The sequence below is a fragment of the Camelus dromedarius genome, chromosome 28 (genome assembly GCF_036321535.1).
Source record: "Camelus dromedarius isolate mCamDro1 chromosome 28, mCamDro1.pat, whole genome shotgun sequence".
Lineage (NCBI taxonomy): Eukaryota > Metazoa > Chordata > Mammalia > Artiodactyla > Camelidae > Camelus > Camelus dromedarius.
Genome location: NC_087463.1, coordinates 9,715,768 through 9,740,731, shown reverse-complemented (window position 1 = coordinate 9,740,731; position 24,964 = coordinate 9,715,768). Strand labels below are relative to the sequence as shown.

The following is a 24,964-nucleotide window of genomic DNA, read 5'->3' as shown; positions in this document are numbered from 1 at the left end:
AATGAACTTGCCACGGTCACACAGGGAGGGGCAGAACTGGCATTCAGCCTGTGAATATGACGCCCGTGTTCACCCCTGCTCTGTACAGCTTCCATTTTGATTGAGATGCCACAGTCTGTATCCCCGAACCTCAGGCCCCTTCTTAAAAAGCTGTCTCTCGCACTTTCCAGGGCCTCCAGAGATCTTTCCGCTCCCAGGCCCCAGACCACTGTTCCCCAAGGGCTGGCTTTATAGCTAACGGGCCCTCCCTCAGCTGTACTTCCCAGCTAGGACACACTGTCCATAAGCCCGGCAGCTCCACCAAGTTGCCTCAGAATCTATTTGGTAAACGACAGATAGAATGATGTTCGTGGAACAAACAAGAACTACAATGCCCAGGAATCCATGTTCTGAGTGCCAAGATTTTATCTGAAAATCTAGGCTATTTGCACCTCTCTAGAAAGTCTTATTTTTCTGTGGTTTTCCCACCTGACCCTGGCTCCGTGAAGGAAGCATCACCTCCAGGCCTCAGGAGAGGCCGGAGGATGCTGTCTTACAGTTAGAGCTTTGAGAGGTATCCTTAGAGCATTTACTCCCCATTATCAAAAGCCGTGAAAAACACCTAAGTGTGAGACCCTGGTCCTCTCTGGCACATCTGTATGCAGCATCTCTAGCACGCTGCGCACTGCCCAGGCCCCCTAGAACCAACCTCGTGGACTTCCTCATCCTCCAGGGCATGATGTTAACACTGGTTTGATCCAGCAAAGCTCCCCAATAGATTTATCACGAGATCACTTAGAATCACTAGTTTATCTACAAAGAGACCAGAAACCTGCGCTGAGGGAGTGCGTTCCAGACTTTTCTACCTCCTGCTCTAAGTTTCAAGAGCAAACACCCTTGAGCTGGCGCTGCTAATTCTACCTGAACATGAGAGTCACCTGGGAGCCCTTTTAGACGCGCTGACGTTGGACCTCCCCCTTGAGGTCCTGATGCAGTCAGTGCCGGGTGGGCCGGGCGGGGCGGTGTGGAGGAGATGGGGGTGGGGACATCACACTCTCCAAAGCCAGCCTTGTTAAGCTGTAAGCCCGAAATTTCTTGAAGCCTTGTGTTTAATCTTGATCAATGAACAATTTGCATTTCCCAAACATCCATATTTGGTATCAAAATACCTTAAATTACTAAACTTCCCACACACAACTTCCAAGGGTAAAACCGGTGAGCCTGGAAGATATTTATCACGTATCACATACCTCTGGTGTTAAACTGCTTTCATTTGAGGCAGGTGGGATCCAGGTCTTTAAGAATCCGTCACGCTCTCACAGTCCGCGAAGCCTGCGTCATGTAAAAAATCTTCCAGCTTCCCAACAGTTGGCCGTTCTCCTCGGGCTCCTGCGGGCCCCTTCCCATTTGAGCGAGCGCCTAGACTTTCCCACCGCCAGGTTCTTGAGGGCTTCCTAGGCTGCGTGGTTGCAGCTGCTTCTAAAGCGCAGGTAAAAGAGGAGCAAAAAGTTCTGCATGAGTAACAGCGTATTTTGACCAGGAAAGATGACACAAATAGGGTAGAAACCCTGACAGTCCACCCAGGGAGAGGTTTTCTGCTCTAGAGTCCTCACACCTGGGGGCTTCTGACGCGCTCACTTGGCCTCACTTCCATTTTATTCATTGTAGGAGTCCCTTATGTTTGATCCTTCCGCCAGGTAGTTCTAGAAGCAGGGCGGTTACCCCGTTTTGCAGAGGAGGGGAAGTGAGGCTCAGCGAGGCTGCCAGGACTGGAAAGGAGGCTCTGACGCCAGAGCAAGGTTTGGCGGAGCTGAGCCCCTGCTGCCCATTTGGCTGGAACAGCCCCTCACAGTGCCCACCCGGATCCCGCCTTTCCTTAGGACGTTTGCAGCGTTTAAGGCTCTCTGGATTCACAGATTATATTAACTATGGTAAAAACACAGTCCCTAGGGGAGAAATATTTTATTCATAAAAAATACCTGCCTATGCCGCAGCGTGCAAAGTCACCAGACTCCAGCACCTCCGCGCGCGTTACCCGGCGGTACTGAGCGCCTGCCGCGCAGGCGCTGCAGCGGGGGGGCGGGGCTGCACGCGCGTCCTATCACCTGCGAGGTCGGCCCCGCCCCCTTAGCCACAAGAAGCGTGGGGCCCCTCTTAGGGCGGACTCGATCCCACACCACTGCCTCCCCTCCCACCATCCCCACAAGTTTTGACATCGTGGAGGCTTTATGAGGGCCAGGAGCCCGCAGAGGACCTTATCCTGACTAGATGCTTCAGGGTTGACCTGAGCAACGGCGCTGTTCCGAGTTGGGAGGCAGGCTGGGGGTGCAGTCGTCAGCCCCCAAAATGAAGCCAGGCAGGGCGCTGGCCACATGGAGGTGTCAGCACACAAGGCATCCTGCCCAGCCAGCCCAAACCCCGCGTTGAGTTCAGAATAGGATCCACGTGCCGTTTTCCAAAAGGGAGAGGCGACAAGGAGAGGGAAAAATGGATTCATTCTGAGACTAACCAGTGAGAGACATCAGAGGTGACTTTCAGGCCCCTGGTCCAGATACTTGACGGGAGGTTCCAATAAAGAGAGCAGCTTGGCAAGATAAGGCTTCTGGCCAGGGATGGAGACTCTGGTAAGGACAGGGTGATGACTGGTCCCACCTGCAGCCCATTATGCCAGGGTCCCCAACGGGCCAGGCTGAGGGGTGAGCTGTGGGCATCAGCTAAAAAGTCCGGGCGAGAATGAATCCTTAGGAAGTGTTTCCGCCACCTCCTCGTGCCCATGCCCCTCCGGGGACTCTCCTTGCTACCCAGATAGCCTCCTTTGTTCCCTCCCACTAACGTTAGTCAGCTGGGCCCAGCTTTCTGCCTGGGTTAAGACATGTGAAGTGGACTCTGCCCTGCTAGCTGGGTCTCCCCTCCCACTCAGATGTCCCCTCAAGTTTAGGAAACAGGACTTCAGTGCGTTCTTCTAATGCTGATTGAATTCCTTCCTTCTGGGCAGCTTTGTGTGCCCTTGGCACAAGTGAGAAAAGGAGTAGGAAGGGTTTTAAATAGCACACAACTGGCCAATCTGCACTGCCATTGTGGGCTAGCTGTTCCAAACAAAAAATCCAGGTGATACGATTTGTTGCAGCTGTCTTTGGCGTGGACTCCAGTGTGGCAGTGGCGTGCATTTTTAAGAACACACAAGATCCATCGGTGGAACGGAAATAAGCCAGGTGCAAATTCTGCTGCAAGCTCTGGGACCATTGCAGGGTGTGGTTGCATTTCAGACTGCATCACACTTTGGTGATCCAAGTCAAATATGGTTGTCATCCATTGCTGGCCTCAAGCTCTCTCAAGTGACTTGTCATCAAAGGCTGTTGGAATCGCTATTTCTAGGAGCCGGAAACTAAGACTGCCATAAAAGGAAGTCACTTCCTGAAGTTGTTCTTAAAGGCATGTTGGATAGCTTCTAGAAACGTCTGTCACAGGCCAGTCTCCCGAATGCATATGAACACTTTACTGGAGACCCACATCCTTCATGAACAGGCTCTCCTGAGACTTTTGAGGTGGCCAACATCATGAATACAGAGCATTTATTTATAAAGAACATTTTTAATCACTTTATGAGTTACTGTATCTGTCATAACAAGAGAACAGTGAGCTGTCCTGGACCGTCCACTAGATTCACTAAGTAGAAAGTGAGAAACTCAGATCTGTGCCTCAGCAAATGGCAAATACACCATTCAGGGACCTTCTGGGAATGGCTAAAATGCCGATTGTACAAATGCCAAGGGTCTAAAATAGTCTTGTTGTCAAACCAAGGGTCTCCATGTGGGATGAGAACAGGATGCCTACACTTCCAACACCACCATTTCCCTTGCTTGGAAGGAAGAGATGTTCCTTGTCAGGACTGGCTGATCTTTGTAGTTGAATGATGCTTTAGGTCTCAAAACAGTTCACAGCTATTATTACCTTCCTGTTTGAGGTCAAGGGGACAGATCTTGGATGGATAAGAAAAGCACCAGGACATGAAAAGCCTTTTTGCTCAAAATCACATAATTATTAGTTGAAGCTGGAATGTGAAACCCCAGTCTTCTATTTGACATCCTGCTGCCTCTGCCTCTTTGTTACCTGGCTCTCACTTTCCCCACACCCTCCCCTGGATAGTTGGGCCAGAAGAAGCCACCTGTCATAGACAGATGCCTAAATTAGAGTTTCATCTCTTTTGCTGAAGACATGATTGTGAATTCAAGTGCAAATGCTCCTGGAAGGAAGGTTTCTCTAAGTTAGGGATCAGCAAACTCTTTCTGCAAAGGGTCCAGATAATAAATATTTCAGCTTTTGCAGGCCAAACAGACTCAGTCACAACTAGTCAACTCTGCCTTTGTAGCATGGGAAGTAGCCATACACCCCATAACAAATGAACAAATTACTATTCGTGGACATCGACTTTTAAATTTCAATATGATTATCACATGTCACAGAATATTATTCTTCTTTTGAGAAGAATAGCACACCATTTGAAAGTGTGAAAACCATTCTTAGCTCATAAGCATACAAAAATAGAACCAGACCTTTGCTCAAAGGTGTCCCAGGTCAGTGGCTGTGCCTTGTGGGTAAAGGTTCTGCTAAAAGGACTGTGTGGGGCAACAGTGACTGTCCCAGGCAGGAAAGTGGGGAATACAGACAGGTCACTGCTGCCTGCAGTCTGTCCCTTGCAGTCCCCTGGGCCCGTGTAGAAGGGGGCAGCTCCCCACTGGGCTGTCTGCAGCTCCTGCATCGGGAGCACCCACTGCAGCCGTTTGGACCTCACAAGAGCTGTGGCTTTAACGCTGGCCAGCTGAGGGTGAGCTGGTGAGGCACCCCAATATTAGCTTCACTAATATTCAGCTTTTTCCCCCACGTCTACCTGTGAGGCTCTGTGCCCACCATAAGGAGGCTGAAAGGTCAGATTGTTCCACATTGCAGTTACGTTTGAGGGCTTTTGTTATTGCTTTGTTGTTTTTAAAACATTAAAGCCCAACGGAGGAGGAGATTGCTGCTGTAGGCTGAGGCTTTGATGTGCCGCGTGGTAGACATGGGGTGTGCCCCCAGGGCTCACAGCTCCCTTCTGGGTCTCCCCTGTGCTGGCCAAGGTATCATCCTCCTCCTCTCTCCCAGCAGCCTCTGACCTGCTTGGCTCCAGCCCCCTCCCCAACCTCCCTCTTAGGGCAGGTCAGCCCCTCCAGCCTCACAGACCCACCACGCGGCTGACCCGGTGACTAGAGCCTTCAGCCAACAAGATCCACCTTTCTTAGTAGGCAGAAGAGAAGAAGACCAAGATATTTTTGTCCTGTTGCACACAGGTTATCTTATTGACGATTTGAGGTCAAAAGCTAGTGTGTGGCCACACAGGGACCCCATCAGACCTCCCTGCCATCAGAGCCTGCATGTTCCCAGCCCCATGTCCTCCGGGTGAGGCCAGGAGATGAGCTGCAAGCCCCTGCTCCTCCCCTCCCTGCCCCAGGCAGCCAGGCAGTCCTGATGCTCTTTCTAGAGGTGATTGCCAAGACTCAGGTGAAGAAATCCAGCTCTAAGGACAATGTGCAGGCAGCCTGGCAGGCTAGGGGTGTCCCTGCTCTTCAGGGACACACTTGCCTTCACTGAGAGGAAGGTGACAAGGCAGAGGTGGGCCTCACTCACCTTCAGAGTGTGTCCCCTCAGGCTGTGGTCATTTCTACTGACCAGAGGGCCCTAGACCAACAGCATCACCTGGGAACCTGCAAATTCTCACATCCCATCCCAGACCTCCTGAACCAGACACTCCAGGGTGGAGCCGGCACCTGGTGTCTCTACAAGCCTCTAGGTGATTCTGAGGCTTCTGAAATTTGATATCAGCTGTCCTCAAGCTTCTGTGTCCTCTTTTCCTGCGGGGGCCGGAAAGCTGTTCAGGCATCCACACAAATTCTGATTATCTTATTTTATAAGCGTATCTAGATACCATTATTATATTATAAAATCAAAAAAGAAATCTTCCAACAAAGAAGACTTTGACGGCTGAGCAAAAGATGAAGTTAACAACATATTGTAATGTCTTGTCTTTCTCTCGTCGTTCAACGCACACTTCCAGCAACATCAGCGTGCATGCTTATGGATATAAAGTCGGTTCGTCTTCCAGATGATTTCAGTTTGGTCCAGCCCTTTGTCAGATCTGCTGAAAGCGCGGGGCTGACAGTGAGCTCGCACCAGGGCTCGAGGAGGGGTCAGCTCTGCCACGTGGGGCTGCTCCCCGTGGTTTCCATGTCAGTGTTCTCTTCAGTCCAAAGTTCCTTTCCACAATGTTGTAAAGCCACTTGTCCTTTTCGTGAGAGTTAATTTACTTCAAAAGTGGTAACAGAATCTCTCAGTTCCCCTCAGTGGGCACATCTAAGTTGCAGTGTGCTAAGATACCCCTCCCTGCCACAACCCTCCGCTGTCCCCCAAGGCCCCCCTCCCACCCCCCAACACACACGGGCCAGTCCAGGGGGCCAGAGTCCGTGGGCACTCAGCATTAATAACGCTGCATGGCTTTCTCTTTCATTTTGGAAGTAAACCGTTAACCTAAACAGATGAACTGTTATTTCCTTTCTCGACCTCACAGATCACCTTCCACGCCCTCTGGTATGCAGTACTCCACTTTGGAGACCCCCAGACTAAACGCAGCACCCCTCCACATTCCCTAAAAGCCCCATGGAGGCGCCTAAAGAGATGTCATCTGCCAAGAGGGCCTGCCAGGAGCTGCCGAGGGAAGGCCAGTCCCGGTGGTCTCAGGGCCACACGCCCCCTGCCCTCCGGGACCAGCTCCCAGTTACCGCCCTAGACGTCCATACCCTGGAGTCAGTAGTCTCCCTGGGGCCAGGCGGGCAGGACCCGCTGCTGGACAGCGCCAGCCCGGGGCGGCCACCGCCTTCCCTGGGGACCGGCCCAGCTGGCGGCCAAAAGCAGGGGAAATACGAGGGAGGGGCAGCTGCCTCCCCCACCCTCACTGTGGCATTTCTGAAATCTCATTTCCTGTCACAATTCAGAGGCAGGTGTTTCTGTTTTTAAATCTGTCCCCAGTTGCTATTCCGGTCGTGTGAGTCGCTGGTTTTTTCCCAAGGACTGAAGTGCTATTTTTTGTTCTGGGGGGAGGCCCAGTCAGCAGCCGGGACTCCCACTGGGTCAGCTGTGTGGCGGAGGCCCTTCCCAGAGACCTGGGGACACTCCAGGGACAGCTGGGGGCCCAGGGGGCCCAGGGAACGATCCCTGGGGCAAAGAGCCCTCTGTGTTTTGGTTGAACTGCAGACGTACAAGGCACCCGGCTCCACCCACAGAAGGTAAAACAAAAACAAGCCAGGCCCGGGCACCTTAGGGGGATCCTCGGCCCCACAGGGCACGAGAGTCCTTGGAAACAATAGTAAGAGAGCTCACATGACAGCCAGGACCTCAAAGCCAGGAATTTTAACACTGGGGTCTCCAAACACCCTGAGAAGCATCTGCCTTATTCAGGAGGTCTGTAACCCCCACTGTGAGAATTTTAACCTACTTTTGGATGAAAATCTTAAAAATGAATGTAAACATGTTCCATATCATATGATAAAAGATCATCTCATAACTGCTTCCGAAGCTTTCAGGGCCAAATAGTATTTTCAGAAAGAATGGAGTAATAACCTATAATGGAAAAGAATCTGAAAAAGAATGTATATATATGTATATATACATATGTATGTATAACTGAATCACTTTGCTGTACACCTGAAACTAATACAACTATATCAACTCCACTAAAAATGTTCTAAATAAATAAATAAAAATTACAATGGGATAAGAAAAAAAAGAATGGAGGAGAGGCTTTCATTCAAGAACATGGTATCCTAGGAATACAAGGGAGAAGTTTGCAGTTTCTGCAGTCGACGGAAGACAGGCAAGAACCTTGTCATCGCACCACCCGGGTGGTGTCACTGTGCGTCCTGTTCAGTGTTTGGGTTCAGAAAATTACCCCGAGGTCACGTTAAAGTAAGCGTGCTAAGTGGAGTTTCAGCAGCGTCGCAGGGTCTATCTGTATCTCATTTGTACACGGGTTGGGGTTTGGCGTTATGTAAGAGCTATTAAGGATAAGGAGTTTAAATAATTTTATGTCCAGACTTATTTAAGCAATATTATAAGCAAAAGGATTTAAATTAGCCCTGGGGGAAATTAGACTTTGGGTTTCCTTTGTTTAAAAAAGGTTTGTACCTGACTCAGATTTAAAAATCACCACTTTGGAGTTTGAATCATATATCCAGAATAATCTAGGATGAGGGTTGATGCTGGGAGAATTACAGAACAGTCTTTTAGGGCTTAGGACCAGCAAAGAGAGGGCGCCTGTGGGAGCTGTGTTATCACTTGTATGTTTACCAGCAGCTGAGTTTAAGCTGGGGCTGTTTATTACCAGCATCATTATTCAGGTCTGAAATCTGTTTCTAGTGCTTTGGGGTCAATGAGTAAAAAAGAGAATTTCATGTATGTGCTGTTGCCTAATGAAGCACACAAGATGCAACTTGAACACCCGCAGTCTCCCGGGAGCGGCTGCAAGCAGGTGAGGTCACCGCCCAGGGGTGTGCAGCCGGCGCCTCGCCTGCTCCCCACCTCCTCCCTGGGGGACTGAGGCTTCAGGGGCTCACCATCCTCCCCCGCCACTGGGTTGAGGGTCACCAGGTTGTCACAGCTGGGAGGGCAAGGGCCACAGCTTGGTTTGGGTCACTCACACTTCCCAAGAGCCCCAGTGTCCACAGGAGCAGACAAGAAACGCAGCAGCGTGAGGGGTGTAGAATTTGTGAACGAGCCCATATTGCAGCTAAGTGTCGCTGTCACTGTAAGTGTGGGGACCCCAGGAGCAAGTCCAACCAAGGGTCCTGCTGGTGCTTCCAGCACAGTCGGGAACTGAGGTGCCAGGTCTCCTGAGGACAGAAACCCCATCGATCTGGGCCCTTGGCCTCTGAAACAGAAACCTGCTAGAACCTTCTCACTGTGAAGGGGGTGGTTGGGAGAGAGGATGGAATAGGCCCGGCAAGCAGACCCAGACCAAACAGAGGGAACAAAGGCCGATACTCAGGGCCAGGTGGGGTGGACGGTGTTTCCCGGGAGGACAGAAGCTGTCACCACCACCTTCCCTTCAAGGAGGTGAGAGGGTTTGACCCCCAGCGTATTCGTCTGGTAGAGGCTGCCTTATCAAAGTACCACAGACTGGGGGCTTAAACTACGAGAATTCATTTTCTCACAGTCCTGGAGGCTAGAAGTCCAAGGTCAAGGTGTCGGCACGGATGGTTCTCCTGAGGCCGCTCCCCTTGGCTTGCAGGTGGCCACCTGCTTCCAGTGTCCTTGCACGGCCTTTCCTCTGGTGTCTCCCCCTCTTCTCACAAGGACACCAGTCCTATTGGATTAGGGACACCTATATGACCCTATTTACTTAATTACTCCTTTAAGGGCTCCACCTCCAAATACAGTCACATTCTGCAGTATCAGGGGTTAGGACTTCAACGGGTGGATTTTGCTGGGGGACACAATTCAGTTCATAACACCAGGAAAATGGCATTGTGTGAGGTGTGGAGTCAGACCCGAGCTGTGCCCTGGCCAGTGAGGGTCACACAGAGCCCCCACCTGCAACAGCAGTTTCATTCGTAGTCACAGGAGACGACCCAGAAGCTCCAGGAATGGCCTGTCCCTCACCTCTCCTCCGCCCCTGCCAGCAAGGACAGGCTGACTCGGACCCTTGGCCCAGGTCTTTGAAGCTGCACTGAGCATTTGTTGTGTCCCTCATTGTGAAGGTGGACAAAGAGTCTATTTTCGTATTGACCTGTCGAGGTTGGGGAGGCCCTCATGGCACTGGGCCCTGCTCACTGATCCAGAAGCTGCTCCAGGCAGCACAGGCCACCTTGGGTGCCCTTTTGGATTGTGTTTATTCAGGCAGATAAGCAATACGTACAGCTCCAGGGCTAGCAGACGCACACACCTGCCCCCAGAGCAGCACCACCATGGGTCTGTGGGTCACTCTTCCCAGACACCATGGGGATCCAGGCTGCTCTGTGAGCAGCAGCACCTGCCCCATGCCTGCTCAGCGGCTCTTCATCAAGTTAGCAGCACCAGATTTCCACTGCCATTAACGACAGAGTAGGTGAATCAGACCATGTGTTTCACCAAAGACAACCAGAAAAGCTGGTCTAAATATAAAAATCACTGGAGGCATTAGAGAGCTAACATGAGAGTGAAAATTACTGGGCCAAGATCTCATGGAGAGCAGAAACTCAGGTAGGTAAGGTAGGGGTCCAGAGCCTGGGTGCGTGTGCTAATTCACAGAGAGCAGAGGAGAGCCTGAGCATTGCTTTTCAAGGCTTCCTAGGCTGCTGGGCAGGGGTTCATAACAATAGCATATCTATCAGAAGTGGAGTAAATGGAATTAAGGTTCGAAGGTTCTCATATTGCCTGAGAAAAGGTAAAAGTTATCATTTCTTTTAGAATTTGATAACTCAAAAAAAGTATTGTAATCTCCAAGTTTGACCACTAGAAATCATATATTGTTTTAAAAAGTTTAACTACCAAACTAAGAAAAGAAAAGATGAAATAATTTTAAAAGAACTAAAGAAGACAAGAAAGAAAAAGGAAATACAGATTAACTGGGGCAAAGAGAGAGCAAATAATACTTAAGCCCAAAGGAATCAGTAATTATATTAAATGTAAACAGACTAAACGCTCCAATTAAAAGACAGTCTGACTTGATAAAAACAAAACTCAGCTATCAGATGCTTACAGGAAGCACATTTACAACAAAAAGACACAGAAAGGTTAAAAGTTAAAACACTGAAAAAGACATACCAATCAAAAACCTAAAGAAAGAGTAGCCATATTAATATCAGAAAAACCAGATTTAAAATCAAGAAGCATTACTGAAAGTGAAGAGGAATTTCATAATGATAATAAGGTTGATTCACCAGAACGTTCTAGCAAATCTAAATTTGTGTGTGCATGATCAAAACAGCCTCTAAATGTAGAAAGCAAAATGTTGACATGTAAAAGAAAAAACAGGCAAATTCAAAACTATAACTATTTTAGGAGATAGGAGCACTTTTCTTCCAGAAACTTTGGAGAAAACAAACAAAACGTCTAAAAGGAATTGAAAGGACGTGCCACTTAATTGACCCCAAATAACCAACACCAAGACATAGAATTGTGAAATATTGGACTTCAAAATAAAAAGAAGATGGGGGAGGGTATAGCTCAAATGGTAGAGCACATGCTCAGTATACACGATGTCCTGGTTTCAATTCCCAGTACTTCCATTAAAGAAAAAACAAAACTAAAACTAAACTAATAATAAATAAAATAAATAGACCTAATGACCTCCCCCCTCCTTCCCCAAAATAAAATAAAATAAAATAAAATAAAATAAAATAAAATAAAAAGGAGAGGGGAGGGTATAGCTCAAGGGGTAGAGCACATGCTTAGCACACAAAAGGTCCTGAGTTCAATCCCCAGAACCCCCTCCAAAAATAAATAAATAAGCAAACCTAATTACCTCCCTGCCAAAAAAAAATTAAAAATTAAAAAAATTTTTTAAATAAAATAAATTTTAAAAAAATATAAAAAAAGAAAAGAAAAAAAAGGAGGAGCATAGTATGTATTAAGTATAAACAAGAACAGGGGGAGGAAGTTGACTGGGGTGAGAACACACACACAAAGGAATCTTTTTAACTGTTTTCAGTAACCAGACTTTGACCATAACGTTCCATTTCCCACTGAGAGAAACCAGAGCTTCAGGGGGAAATGCCTGGGATGAGAATTGTGCTCGATGAGCCTGGAGTATCTTGTCACCTGGGATGGAAAGGAAGCTGTCAAAGTCACAGGAGCCAGGTAGAACTCCAACTGGCCAAACATGGGACAAGGAGAGTATCAAGGATAATTAGTATATGAAACACAGCAACCGGATTTTGTTCTTTGTGTAGGACTAACACAGACACACAGACACACAAATGAGCAATCCTCAGATCTGGGGAGCTCTCAATGAGCAAAGTCTATATGAGGCACCTGTGAGAAAGAATGTGGGAAACAGAAACCCTACCCCAGACCCCACACTAGCTGTTGGGGTGGGGGGATTGGTACGGGGGCAGTAGGATGGATCAGGAGATTTAAGATAAGATCCTACCCAGGGACAAGGCACACTTCCTGGTTTTCGGTTTTTTGACAGCTTGCCATGTTTTGTTTGTTTGATAACATATCAAGTTGATTCAAAGGGCTTAGAGTCTAGTTGGGGAGATACGTATTTGTGAACAAAAATCTAAGAATTCTTCACTGATAGATGAATCGTAAAGATATCACTGGCAGTAGAATTAAGGAGGGAGGGTTGCTGTTTCTCAGCGCTGGAGTGGAAGGACTTTGGACTCATCACAGAAAATGTGGGTTTACATCTCAGCCCTGTGTGACCTTGGAGAAGTCCGTTGCACCTTTCTGCATCCTTGTTAGCAAGTTAGCAAAGGAAGCCTTGGAGGCTGAAGCTCTTGGCTAACAGGAAATCCTTATAGGCCCCCAGGGTTGGGACGGCCAAGTTTCCCAAGTCTGGTGGGGGGCAGGGGAGGGGGCAGGGGCCATGGAGACACAGCAAAGGAGGAGAAAAAAGGCGAAAGCACCCACAAGAGAGCTCGGAGAAACCAGACAGGAGCAGGAGGGCTTCCCCCTCTCAGCAGGGGGCTCCTTATTGCCCAGGGCTCCTGTTGGGCGTGTGGGGCCAAGATGACCCTGTGGCTGGAAAGCCACACCCCCTCTCCGCCCCATCTGCCTCCCAACTCAGACCATTAAGGAAGGAGGCTGAAATGAACTCTTTGTCCCTGTGAAGAGTCTAAGTATGCCAAGAAAATTCAAGTTTACTGAGTCTTAAATTATCAACCAGCTTGGCACTGTCTGCATTTATCAAAATCTGGACCCAGAAGCCTGCTCATCCAGACTTGTGCTCGCACAGTCTGATGAGTCCAGCTATAACGCTGCCCTCATTTTCCAAGGCGACTGACAATAAAGGGTTTTGCTTACTCATCAGCAAGAAGGTCTGGGAGGAGGGAGGAAAGGGATGCGTGCCTAACAAGAAAGCACAAAGGACATGAAAGCAACCTAATTGTCCATCGACAGATGAATGGATAAAGATGATGTGATGTATATACACAATGGAATACTACTCAGTCATAGAAAGGACTGAAATAACACCATTTCCAGCAACATGGATGGACCTAGAGATTATCATGAAGTGAAGTAAGTCAGACAGAGAAAGACCAATTATCATTTGATATAACTTACATGTGGAATCTTTTTAAAAATGATACAAATGAACTTATTTACAAACCAGAAATAGACTCACAGACATAGAAAACAAACTATGGTTACCAAAAGGGAAAGGAGTAGAGGGTGAAATAAATTAGAAGTTTGGGATTAACATATACACACTATTATATATAAAACAGATAAAGAAGAAGGACGTACTGTATAGCACAGGGAACTATATTTGCTATCTTGTAACAAACCATAATGCACAATAAAAAGAATAATAATGCTATTTTAAAAAACCTATAATGGAAAAGAATCTGAAAAGGAATATACATATATACACATACATGTATAATTGAATCACTCTGCTGTACACCTGAAACTAACACAACATTGTAAATCAACTATACTTCAATAAAAATAAATGAAAACCTTAAAAAAGAGGGGAATAAAAGGAAAGCGCAGAGGAACTAGGCTTGAAAGAAATCCTTAAAACACAGGGTGGTTGTACAAAAGCTCATCAGTTTCATGTTTCTTTTCCCTTTCCTTTTTTTTTTTTTTTAATTGGAAAATCTGATTTCGCATTTGTGTTCTAGGTCCTGGCTGAGCTGCCCAGCAGCAGACCTGGCCACCATAGGCTTCTGCTTCCTAATCTCTATAGCAGGTCTTGAAATGCCCGCTGCTATATCATGGAGAGAGAAGAAGGATGGTGTCAGGAAAGCACTTTGTCACCTCAAAAGCATTCGACATTCTTAGCTCACATCTCAGAGGGCCTGTGCAGGGCCACTGAAGGAAGGAACAAAGGCAGCCACCTGGGCAGAGGGAAAGGTTAGCCCAGCAAACTGTTCTCTTGTACTTTGAAAGAAACATTTGCCCTCATCACAAAGTATTCTTAATCAATTCTTCTCCCAGGTCACCTCCAAACCCCCTTGTGGCAGGGGACACAGGTCACCATGCAAGCAGTGGAATGTCCCATAAGATATGCAATGCTGGACTCTTCCAGGACCTCAGCTGGGAGCCCCACCCACCTAGAGCCTCCCCAGATAGCTGGCATTTCTGGACTTGTCTGTTTCATGAGCCTGGTGTCCTGATGCTCACTGGGAGGCGGGATCCCACGGTGGTGGCTGGGCTGAGTCTGGTCGGTCTGTGTGTCTCTGGGCAAGTCACTTAGCCGCAACCTCGGGGAGTGCCTGTTTCTTATCCACCCAGCAGGGCAATGATAATCCTCTCCTCACAGCATTGCTGTGACGATTAAATAATTCACACAAAGCATTGAACAATGTCTAACACTTGGGAAGTCTTCAAAAAGTATGTTATTACACTCAGGGAAAAGAGTCAATCTCTAAGTGAAAGGCTTGTTTCTCGGAGAGGTGAAAAGGCCCACGGAGGCCCCAGCTGTGGGTCTCAGGGACAGACGTGCCAAACAGGCACATTCAGGGCCCGCGCTGCTCACCTAATACACGTTTAGACATGTGCGCACGTCCAGACACTTTACCAAGTGTCTCACAGCACCTCTGCCAACCCCCAGCCTCGGCCACCCTGCCCCAGGCGTGATTCAGTGTTTGAGCGTATTTATGAGAAACCGTGAGTTCATTTCAAAATGTCAAATGCTCCTTAGTGACTAACGGTCACTGCTCTGCTCAATATCTTCACAGACGTTGTGCCAAGGGCCTCTGCACTTCAGGAACATCCGTCTGGCTGTCTCTCCCAAGGAGCTACTGTGTGACCAAACCCCTCAAAAAAGTTGGAGAGCCCAGGCCCTGCTGGGAGTCTCAGCCAGAAGACTGGGGAATGGGGAAGGTGAAGACTGGAGGATAAGACCCTATAAACTCAACCACCAGAAAAAATAACCAGTGCATTGGACACGTGGGGCTCATGTGATGTGCCCAGAAAACAATTTTATTTTTTTGCAATTTTTGCCCATAATTTTTACTCATTGCTCGCATCCTGTCCAGACTCTCCAGCAGGTTCTGTGCCTGTTCTGTTCACTCTCAATTTCAAAAAGTCCTCTGGTCATTGTTTAAAATTTTGTATCATGGAAATGTTCACACACCACTAAAAATCAAGAAAATGGTGTAATGAACCCCACCCCCCCACACACACACACAAACACCCAGCTTCAACAATTATTAACGGTCCCATTTGTCTTACCAGTTTCCATTTCCCACCCACCAACACACACAATGTGTCTTTGCTGGAATAAAGTAAACCCTCTGACTGCTTTCAGAAACCAAAATAGTTCAGGAATGACTACCCAGCCCAGTGGAACAACCTCGGCCAAACTGCCAAACTTCATTTCAAGTTAAAGCTCACTCTCACACTCAGGGCTGCTGCAGGCCAGGAGCCAGCTTTTGGAAAGGGGTCGTGGTGGGGGTCTTCTCTGTTCCCCACCTCCAGTTTCTTCTCCTGCCACTCACAGCTGCTTCTGGGTCCTTCAGGGTGGGCAGTGGTGGGGTAAGGACCATAAGAGATGTCCCCATTGGCTCTCAAGGTTGGAGGTGACGGGCCTCTAAACATCAGCTAAACATCTCTCCCCTGCAGGGCTTGCCTACTCGGAACTGGCCCCAGAGCTGATGGACAGATGGTGGAAACATACACCTGGCCGACCACCTGCGTCAGAGAGCAGTGCATGCTGGGTTACCAAAGGTAGTGTCGTTGGTCTGTCTGTGAAGATGTTTCTTCACTGGAAAGAAAAATCTGGTGGGAGGAAGAGAGGATAAGCACTGTCTCACCCAATACCTTAGGTGACCTGGCATCTTACTTGGGAATGCTGGAATAGTTAGCACTTCTTGCCTTGGAGCCATGCTGTCCAACGTGACAGCCACAGGCCAGTGGGGCTACTGAGCACATGAGATGTGCTGTGAGTGTGAAATAAACACCGGCTCTCCACGACTTGGTGTGAAACACGGCGTAAAACACCTCATCACTATTTTTCTATATTGATACCATGTTGAACTGATAACATTTTTACGTACTACATCAAATAAAAGGTATTAGTAAAATTACTTTCACCTTCTTTTTGATTTTTTTCAGGTGGCTACTAGAAAATTTTAAATTATATCCAAGGTTCACATCCTTTTTCTGTTGGACAGTGCGGCCTTAAAGACTCAGTTAAAACCATGGGTGAAATGGTTGCATTTTAATTGCATGGTATGAAAACTCCTCCCCTCTCCAAAAAAAAAAAAAATTGGTCCTAAAACCAACAAAGGTTTGATCTGGATAAGGGTCTAGCTGGACTCCTTCATTTTACAGAAGATGAAACTGAGGGCTACGGGGAAGTGACAGGCCTGGCTGGAGGTCACCAAGTGTCACTACAAAGCACACAGGCCATTTCAAGCTGGCTCACGAAACCGTGGGAAAGACGGGTGCCAGACTTCCAAAAATCCTTCAAACATGAAGGCCTCAAAGAGTATTTTTTAGGGCAGGGGCTCTGCCACCACCACCACCGCCACCACCGCCGCCCGAGATCGCTCGGCCGGGGGTCCGAGCCATCGCACCACGGACACCTGAGACCTGTTCTCCAGGTGCTGGAAGGGGACAGGGGCCAAGTGCAGCACCCGCTGGAGCAGCGAGACATGGAGGTGAACGTGCAGACAAGCGGGACTGCACCACGTGGTACTCCGCCCGCCTGTGTGGACCCAAGGAGCTCGTGTTCTACCTGCTGGCGATGCAGAGCGCATCTCACGACCAAGGTGAGCATCTTCCAGTCCTGCGTGGCTTCTCAACTGCGTTTCCCGTGGAACTAGAACGTGCTCTGCCAAGCCGGTGAGCATCTCTGTGACCTGCACACCCCCGGCCGCTGACTCCCCAGCAGCACCACCTCTTAGGTGTGGCATCGCCACGCCTTCTCCTCCTCAGGGCCTTTGCACTTACAGTTCCTTCTGCTTGGACTTGCCCTTTCCCGGATCTTTTTTTTTTTTTTAAGTATAGTTGATTTACAATGTTGTGTTAGTTTCTAGTGTACAGCAAAGTGATTCAGTTACACACATACATTCTTTTACAAGTTCTTTTTTGTTATCAGTTATTACAAGATATTGAATATAGTTCCCTGTGCCATACAGTAAAATAATAATAATAATAATAATGATGCAGTATTTCAGTGTCTTATAGCTGAGTGACAGCTCAGAGTGGGGAGGGCAAGTCCAGGGGCCTTTTCCCGCCACCGGCAGAGACAGCTGGGTGGCTGCCAGCAGACAGCACGGGGCCTGAAGAGGTCTGGGTCTGAGGTCAACCAACTGGCAGCCTGAGGCCTAAATCTGGCCCTCCGACCTGTTTTGGTTGGCTTGCGATGTTTGACAGATTTTTTAATCATTTGCCAACGTTGCAACTTTAGGAAACGTCAATAGAAATACGGGTTCCAACTTCTCCTAAAAAATTAGACCTGGCAACAGGAGGCTTGTTGTCCCTGCTGCGCCCTCAGCTGGTGCCCCTTTAGAGGTGGCGCCTCTCGCGCGGGTCCCCACGGCCCTCACCTTCTCCGCCGCACCCCCTGCAAGGCCCAGGGGCTGTCTCCACAGCTGCAATCAGCTTGAGCTCTAGGTTTCCTCAGGGCAGATGTGAGAGGCCAGGGAAGTCGTTTGCATATCTCTGTCACTAACAAAAGATGAAGAAATAAAAGCTAGGCCAAGAGGGCTTCAAGATTCAGGGGCAAAAAATCTTTTTTACTGGCTACTCCAGCCCTGTGCATCAACCCCCTCCTCAGCAGGGACACCCGAGTTTGCCATCTGATCGAATTTGTTTCTGCCGCAGCTCATGACAAAAGAAAAGATGGCTGTTTTATCCATTTTCCACCAGAAAACAGAGGTACCCAGAGGCCGCCATCCGCTGACTACAGGCAGCTGGCTCTGGAGCCTGGACCCCAACATCCAGGGTGCCCTGCGGGCTGGGGCTCCCTTCCAGCATTCCAGCATTCCAGAGCCAAATCACCAGGATTTGTCAGCCAGGGCTTCAGGTGTTTTTGTCCTAAGGACAGATAAGGTCCCTCTGGGGGGCAAAATTCCATGCAGTTCACCTCCCCAGGGCTTGTCCCAAGAGCCATATCCAGGTGCGGGAAAGAGAAGACACGGTGGGAAGCCGCTGGCATTTCTGCTGCTTTTCCTGATATCAGGACATCCTCTGTTCCCGACAGCATCCTACTCTCAGGGTCCTGGAGCCCAGTCCTGTCTCCCAGGGTGTATGGCCAGCCACACCCAGACACCCTCAGCTTTCAGAACCTAGCCCCAGACAAGACTTGCCTTGCGGGGTCAGCCCTGGGACGGGAACGGGGCAGCCCGATGGACCTCTCAGCTGGGAAGCTCTTTCTGATCCCAGGAGACCTACGGATTGGGATTGTTTCTTGCAGCCAAAAGAACAGGCAGAAGAGGGCAGGCTGCCTTGGTAGGGGAGGAAAGGGGAGGGAAGTGGGTTTCAGCTATAACCAGGGTTGCTTGCATGGTTCAAAATTACTCACTTTGGAGGGGTGGGGGAGGACAGTAAATGGCAAGGGCACAGCTAGCAGATGCCCATTCGCGTCTGTCCCCAAACCTGATGAACTAACACGGAAACATACTTGCCCAGCTGCCGGGGTGGGGGAGCAATGCCTGCCAGGTAAGTGGCAAAGGATGAGAGTCCTTCATTTCACTCGGAAACAAGATGGAGAAAGATGGGAAGCAGGGGGAGGTGGCCTGCTCTCTGCCCAGCCAGGGAGCCTCTAAGGGTAGGACTGAGCTCACTTGCTCTGTTCGCAGTCACAGCATTTATGCTTCTATTTGCTTGTCTGGTTTTCTTTGTTTAGAAAAAAAGTGTCACACAGGGATTCGAAAAAAATCCCTCAGTGAGAAAAGGAGCAGAGACGGTGCGTTTAGTCCTCTACTTTTCCAGGAGAATGAGGAAAAATAAGAATATGATTCAGGCTTGCTTGGATTTACTTCAAGAAAATACAGAAGTGCACACAAGAAGCTAACCAAAAGTGGTTGCCGGGGGACAAGGGAGAAAGAGTGTATCTCAAGGCATCCATTTAAATAATAAAGTGAAATTTAAAATAAAGAAGAATACCACAAACAACTTCATAAACAGTTTAAAAAGCAGATGAGGGACAGGTACCCTTAATTCTACTGCTGTCAAAGCACAGATACATTCAGTTGTGCCTCTTCTCTTCTTGCTTTGATTCCCAGGCAATTTGTGTATGGTTACAATATTACAGGGCACTTAAGCTTGTCTCCTAACTGTTTTACTGAACATTATCAATGTTTTCCAGTCTGTCAGGTAGGATTCATTTGGGGTGGATACAGAAAATTCCATCACCAATTTTGCTCCTATAGACCCATGGTCTTTATTTCTAAAGCTCACCAAGTTCATTATCTCTAAAGCACATCACTCAGCACAATCATGGCTGCAACTGGGGTCGATGGGAGAGCAAAACAGAGACTTTATTCTCCCAGGACACAGGCAGGAAAACAGAGTCAGGATCCACATACATCCCCCTCCAGGCAACTGTGACTGTTCATTGACCTAACACAGTGGAGCCCCCAGAAGGTTTTTATTTCCCCTCAGAGCTGAGTTCTTTAAGATCTCTTTACTTTTCATTTTTAAATTATAGACTCACAGGAAGTTGCAAAAATAGGACAGAGAGATCCTATGTATCTTTCACCCAGTTCCCCACAATGATGACATCTTACATAACTCTAGCATATCAAATACATCAAAGCCAGGATTTGACATTGCTACAATGTGTGGGTAGTGCTATGCCATTTATCACACGTACAGGTCCCTGCAAACACCACCCCATTCAACATAACCATCCCAGCACACAAAGCTTTCCCTCAGGCTACCCTCCCACCCACCCACCCTCGCCCCTAACCCCTGGCAACCAGGAATCTCTTCTCCATCTCCCTAGTTTTGTCGTTCAAGAAGGTGGTATAAATAGAATCAGACACTGTGTGACATTTTGAGGTTGACTTTGAGGGGACTATTCCAAATAGACTGTTACGAACATTTGTGTACAGGTTTCTGTGCGGACATAAGCTTTCACTTCTCTGGGATAAAGGTGCCACTGCTGGGTCATATGCTAAGTACTGAGTTTTTAAAGAAACCGCCAGACCGTGTTCAGACTGTTCCTATCAACAAAGGATGAGAGATCCAATTTCTCCACATTCTTTCCAGCTTTGCAGTTTGAGCATATCACACAAGTGGGCCAATCAGAGCCACTCCCAGATGTCAGCAGGTGACATGGAGAAAGGCAAGTTCTTTACAGTGTAAGCTCCTAGTTGCAGGTGGTCACCCTTGCCCCCCACGAGGAGAGCCTGCCTGAGTGAGAATGAAGTCCACCTACAGGAACACACAGGAGAGACAGTGTCCTGATGGAGTCGGGTCAGGCCCTGGATCCACCCGTGCCTGAAAGCCCCCCAGACTTCCTGTTACATGAGCAGTGACCTTTTTTTCCCCCTTAAACTATTTTGAGTTGGATTGTCCACCCCAAGCACCCTGACTGATGCACGGACAAGCCAGGTGACCCTGCCCAGGTGCCATGACAAGACCCAGACTCCCAGGAGCGCAGTGGAAGCTGTCCTGACAACTTGAAAAGAGAGGAGCTGGTGGTGGGCAAGAGGCCAGAGCATCTGTCCAGGGGCGATCGGGAGAACAGCTCTCTGGGCTCGGATTCCTCACCTGTAAAAGAAATGGTCCCTATGGTCCCCCTGCTCATGCTCCTCAATTCTCTAAGTTTTCATTTCAAAGGAAAAATAATGCTAGTGAGTCTTTCAGAGCACTCACCACAGGTCAGTAATTCACCTAATCCTTATAACAGCCCTCCAAGGGGGTACGACTATGTCCATTCTACAGACGAGGAAACTGAGGCACGGCAGGACCAAGGCCAGGCTCACAAGTGGAAGAGCTGGGATGAGCCCCCGAGCAGTCTGGCTTCAGGGTTCTTACTGATGGCGACCCCTGAGCCCCTCAACCTCCCTCTCTGACACTTCCATCCACAGGAAATTCTCCCATGGCTGAACTGAGTTCTCAATCTGTCTTTCATCAGTTCCTTCTACAGTCTTTTCCTTCCCAGACTTAATCATTTGACTCTTTAGACGTCTCTCAAACGTATTAGCTGTTGTTCCTTTAAACGTTTTCTTTGCTCACTAAGTTGTCCCCCGCGATTCCCGTCATGTAATCCCCAACAGTGGGGGGACTGTCACTCTGGGACCAACTCAGAGAAAGGCCTGCAGCAGTGGAGGGAGTGGCACATCACAGAGAGTGTCCCTGAGGCCAAAGCAAGGCCCTGGGGACTGGACGGTGCTGGGGGGAGGGAGGTTTAGGGGGCAGATTCTGAGATCCTGCTGAGGCCACCATCACTGAAGAATCGGGTGTCTGGGTGGCCCATGCCTCCTGTTTGTGAAAAGTCCCATGATGGGTGTCCTTGTCATCTTCTCCACGGTCCCCCATATTCCCCACCATTGCCACCACCGCTGCTTCTAGAGGAGGAAATTGCCCTGACACTTTAGCTGGTAAATGGTATTACTGAGATTTACAATCAGGCCTGACTTCAAAGCTCATGTTCCTTCTACAACATCATTAAATACAAGCTTTAAAACACCCCCCAGGGCTTAACATCACATTGTTGATGGCTAGCATGGAGGGTGCGGCTGGCCCCAAACAAGGGCAGCTTCTTTGGGAGAAAGCTGAAGTCAATACGTGGTGGTGAGAGCCATCGCACGTGGTATGAGTAGAGACTCCAACCACCGGAGCAGAGGATACCACAGGAGACCTGGGCCTTGGAGCTGGACACTGAACTGGTGGGGAAGGGGCTCTTCTGGAACAATAGCCTTGAATGTCCCTGCATCCTACTAGGGGGGTACACCATTCTCAAGGACAAATTGCCTCAAAGCTATTTGCTGACTTGAAAAGGTGGTGTGAGGACTCTTGCAAAAATGCTCCCACAGCCATGGCCACGCCCAAGGCGGTAGCTGGTGGCGGTTTGAACTCCAGCTGCAGAGGCAGCTCTGAAACAGAGCCAACACCCACCTCCGGCTGCCCCAGGGATCCCCCGCCCCCGCCCCCGCACACGCACAGTACAGTATCTGATGAGCTCATCCATCCTGGGGCATCAGAGGCCCTCTCCCCTGGAAACAGGGCTGTCAGCCAGGAAGGAGGTTCTTGGGAGGCAGGCTTTGTCTCAGCACCAGGAAGAACTTCCCAAATTCAAAGTGGGGGCAAAATTGGGACCCAGCTTTGTGCTATGTCGTCTTCTCTCTGACGCTGGAGTTTCTAACGTTGTTAGCAGTTCTGGAACTGCTGTGGAGTTTCAAGCCACTGCTCACCAGCCCCCTCCAGTTCCACCTCTGCCCAACATCGCCTCTGCCACGTGGTTCACACGCCACAAATGCCTGCACAGTCCTCTGTTTAGTGGCCTCTCAATGGGCCAACAGTCAGGACGGCGGCTCAGTGACTGACCCCTCCAGCTGCATGTCTAGGGGCCAAGCTGCCCTTGCCCGCACGGACCGGCTCTCTCACGCTGAGGGCAAACCTGGTATTTCCACCTGCCGGCTGGGAAGGCATCCTTTCCAGGGCTGACCACCAAAGTTGGCCAAGACGGAGGTCTTGCCCACCCTTCCCACCAGGGGGCGCTTTAAGGGGAAAATTCGTGGGCAGCCGATTCAGAAGCCATTTTCCCTCCGGATTCTTCAGCAATTTTTCTAATGCAATTGTCCCACTGCAGCGCATCCGGAAAACACATTTTCCTGGTCTCACTCCTACACTTTGCCACTTACTCACCACGATTTAGATGTTACTTCAGTAAAATAATTTATGACTAACCTGGTATTCCTTCAGAAGTGTTGGATTTTCAGGAAACTGAGACCCAGAGAGATTTAAGACCCCTGTGCTTCACTTTTCCTCATCTGTAAAACAGTAATATTCCCTCATTAAATGTCTGCGAGAATTAAGTGAGCAACTACAGGTAATGAGCTCAAAGCAGCGCCTGGCACACAGAAAGTGCTCACCCAATGTTAGCTGTTACTTTGTTGTCCTTATTTTCAGCCTCCTGGGCCCGGCCCTAGAATTCCCTCTTTGGCCTGGAGGTCCCCGGGCTCAGGGTTCTCCCTCAGCCTTTAGTGACGGGGGCTCTCTGGAGAGCTCATGAGTACCAGCTGTCCTTCCGACGCTCTGACAGCCAAGCCATTAGCATCGGGGGAGGCTCTGACCCCTCCGGAGCCCAGGAAAGGAAGGAGCCCGGGAAGAGAAGGGGCCCGGGGACGCCGGCCTCCAAGGTGGCCAGTGCAGCCGGCTCAGACTCCAGACTCCGGGCAAACGAGGGCCTGGCTAAGTTCCTCTGCAGACCAAGGCTCCTGTGGACGAAAACGACAGCCGTCCTAGGCTGTCTCCCGGAGTCCTTGCGATATCCGGATTAAAGATCCCAGACAGCCGCCATCTAGGGGGCAGAAGCACCGGCTTCGCCCGATTCCCGGCTCCCGGGGCGGCGGCCGGGCACACCCCGCGCCAGCCTCCGCCGCCGTCGGGTTCGGGTACCAGGCGAGAGGCTCTGGGCTGGGACCGGGCGCGCCCTCCTCACCCGGGAGGAGCCGGGAGGAGTAGGCCGGAGGGAAGGGAGCCTCCGAGGACCGCGCTGCGCGGGGCGATGGCGACCCCTGGCGGTCGTGGCGGGAAGCGTAGAGCCTGAGCGCGCCTCCTGCCCGCTGGGCCGGGTCCCCCGCGTCCCCTCGCGTCTTCTCTCCTCCTCGGCCCCGCCTTCCCCGCCCCTCCGCGCCTCCCGCCCCGGGTCCCAGCCACCCGCAGGCCCCGACTCGCCGCACCCCTGATTCTTGTCTCGCCCCAGGATGCCTGTCCCCGGCTACCTGTTGGCTTCCCGGTGCACGCGGCTCATGGTGGCAGTTCTGAGGGAACGCAGAGCCGTGCTGAAGGAGAGCCTCCCCCGGGGAACGAGGTGTCCTCGGCTTCAGGCCGTCACCTGGCCGAGGGCTTCCCCGGACCTGAAATCCGGCCGCCGGCGTCCAGAGCTCGGACTGTGAGCCCCGCTGATGCCGGATCAGGGGCTCCCGGGACACTCCGGGGGTGGCGGAGTTGTGCGTGGAGGAGGGCGGGAGTTTCTAGGGCCAAATGAGGACCCTCGACAACCCCCTCCGGCCGGCACAGTGATAGGCCCCTGCATTTCCAAGGTCACGAGTATCCCCCAAACACACTGGCTTTCCTTTAAGGCTCTGATGATGTCCTGGCTGTGGTGATGAAGTAGTGGGCACGTTGTTAAGTACTTCACATCTATTTTTCTCAATTTATCCTCACAGCAAACCTAAAACGTTAAGTATGCCTGTCAATATTTTACAGATAAAGAGACCGAAGCGTAAAGAAGTTATAGAAGTTGCTGAAGGTGCAACAAGGAGTGACCACGGGTCTGACGATGCCAAGACCCCAGAACCACGACCTACAGGCCTCCAGGTGTCTGCCAGTCCCCGGAGCAGGGGTTACAGGCAGCAGCGTTTCACCCTCGGTGGGAGATTTTGCAAGTCATCACCCTCCTCCCCACCCCCCTCTCCGTCCTATCTGCCAGTCCTCAGTGTACCAGGGAAAGGTGCCTCCAGGACCCCAGACGGTGATCTGTGAGTCCTGGGAGATTCGGGGACATGCTCTCATCCCGCGCCATTTGCCCCTCAGCCTTTGTCCTTCCAGACTGAGGCTCCGCTTCTCAGAGGGTTTCTTTAAGGGACACTGAGACATGGCCTGGGCTGGCTGCAAACTTAAC

General features: G+C 49.9%; 1 long non-coding RNA gene across 1 annotated transcript; it reads right to left on the bottom strand.

Moving 5' to 3' along the window:
• Positions 1-1,025: 1,025 nt before the first annotated feature.
• LOC116149786 (uncharacterized) lies at positions 1,026-23,370 on the bottom strand. Its single transcript, XR_004133396.2, has 3 exons — positions 23,211-23,370; positions 23,026-23,108; positions 1,026-1,458 (listed from the first exon to the last, which is right to left on the bottom strand). It is a non-coding gene; the product is annotated as an uncharacterized LOC116149786 (long non-coding RNA).
• Between the last annotated feature and the right edge of the window lie 1,594 nt (positions 23,371-24,964).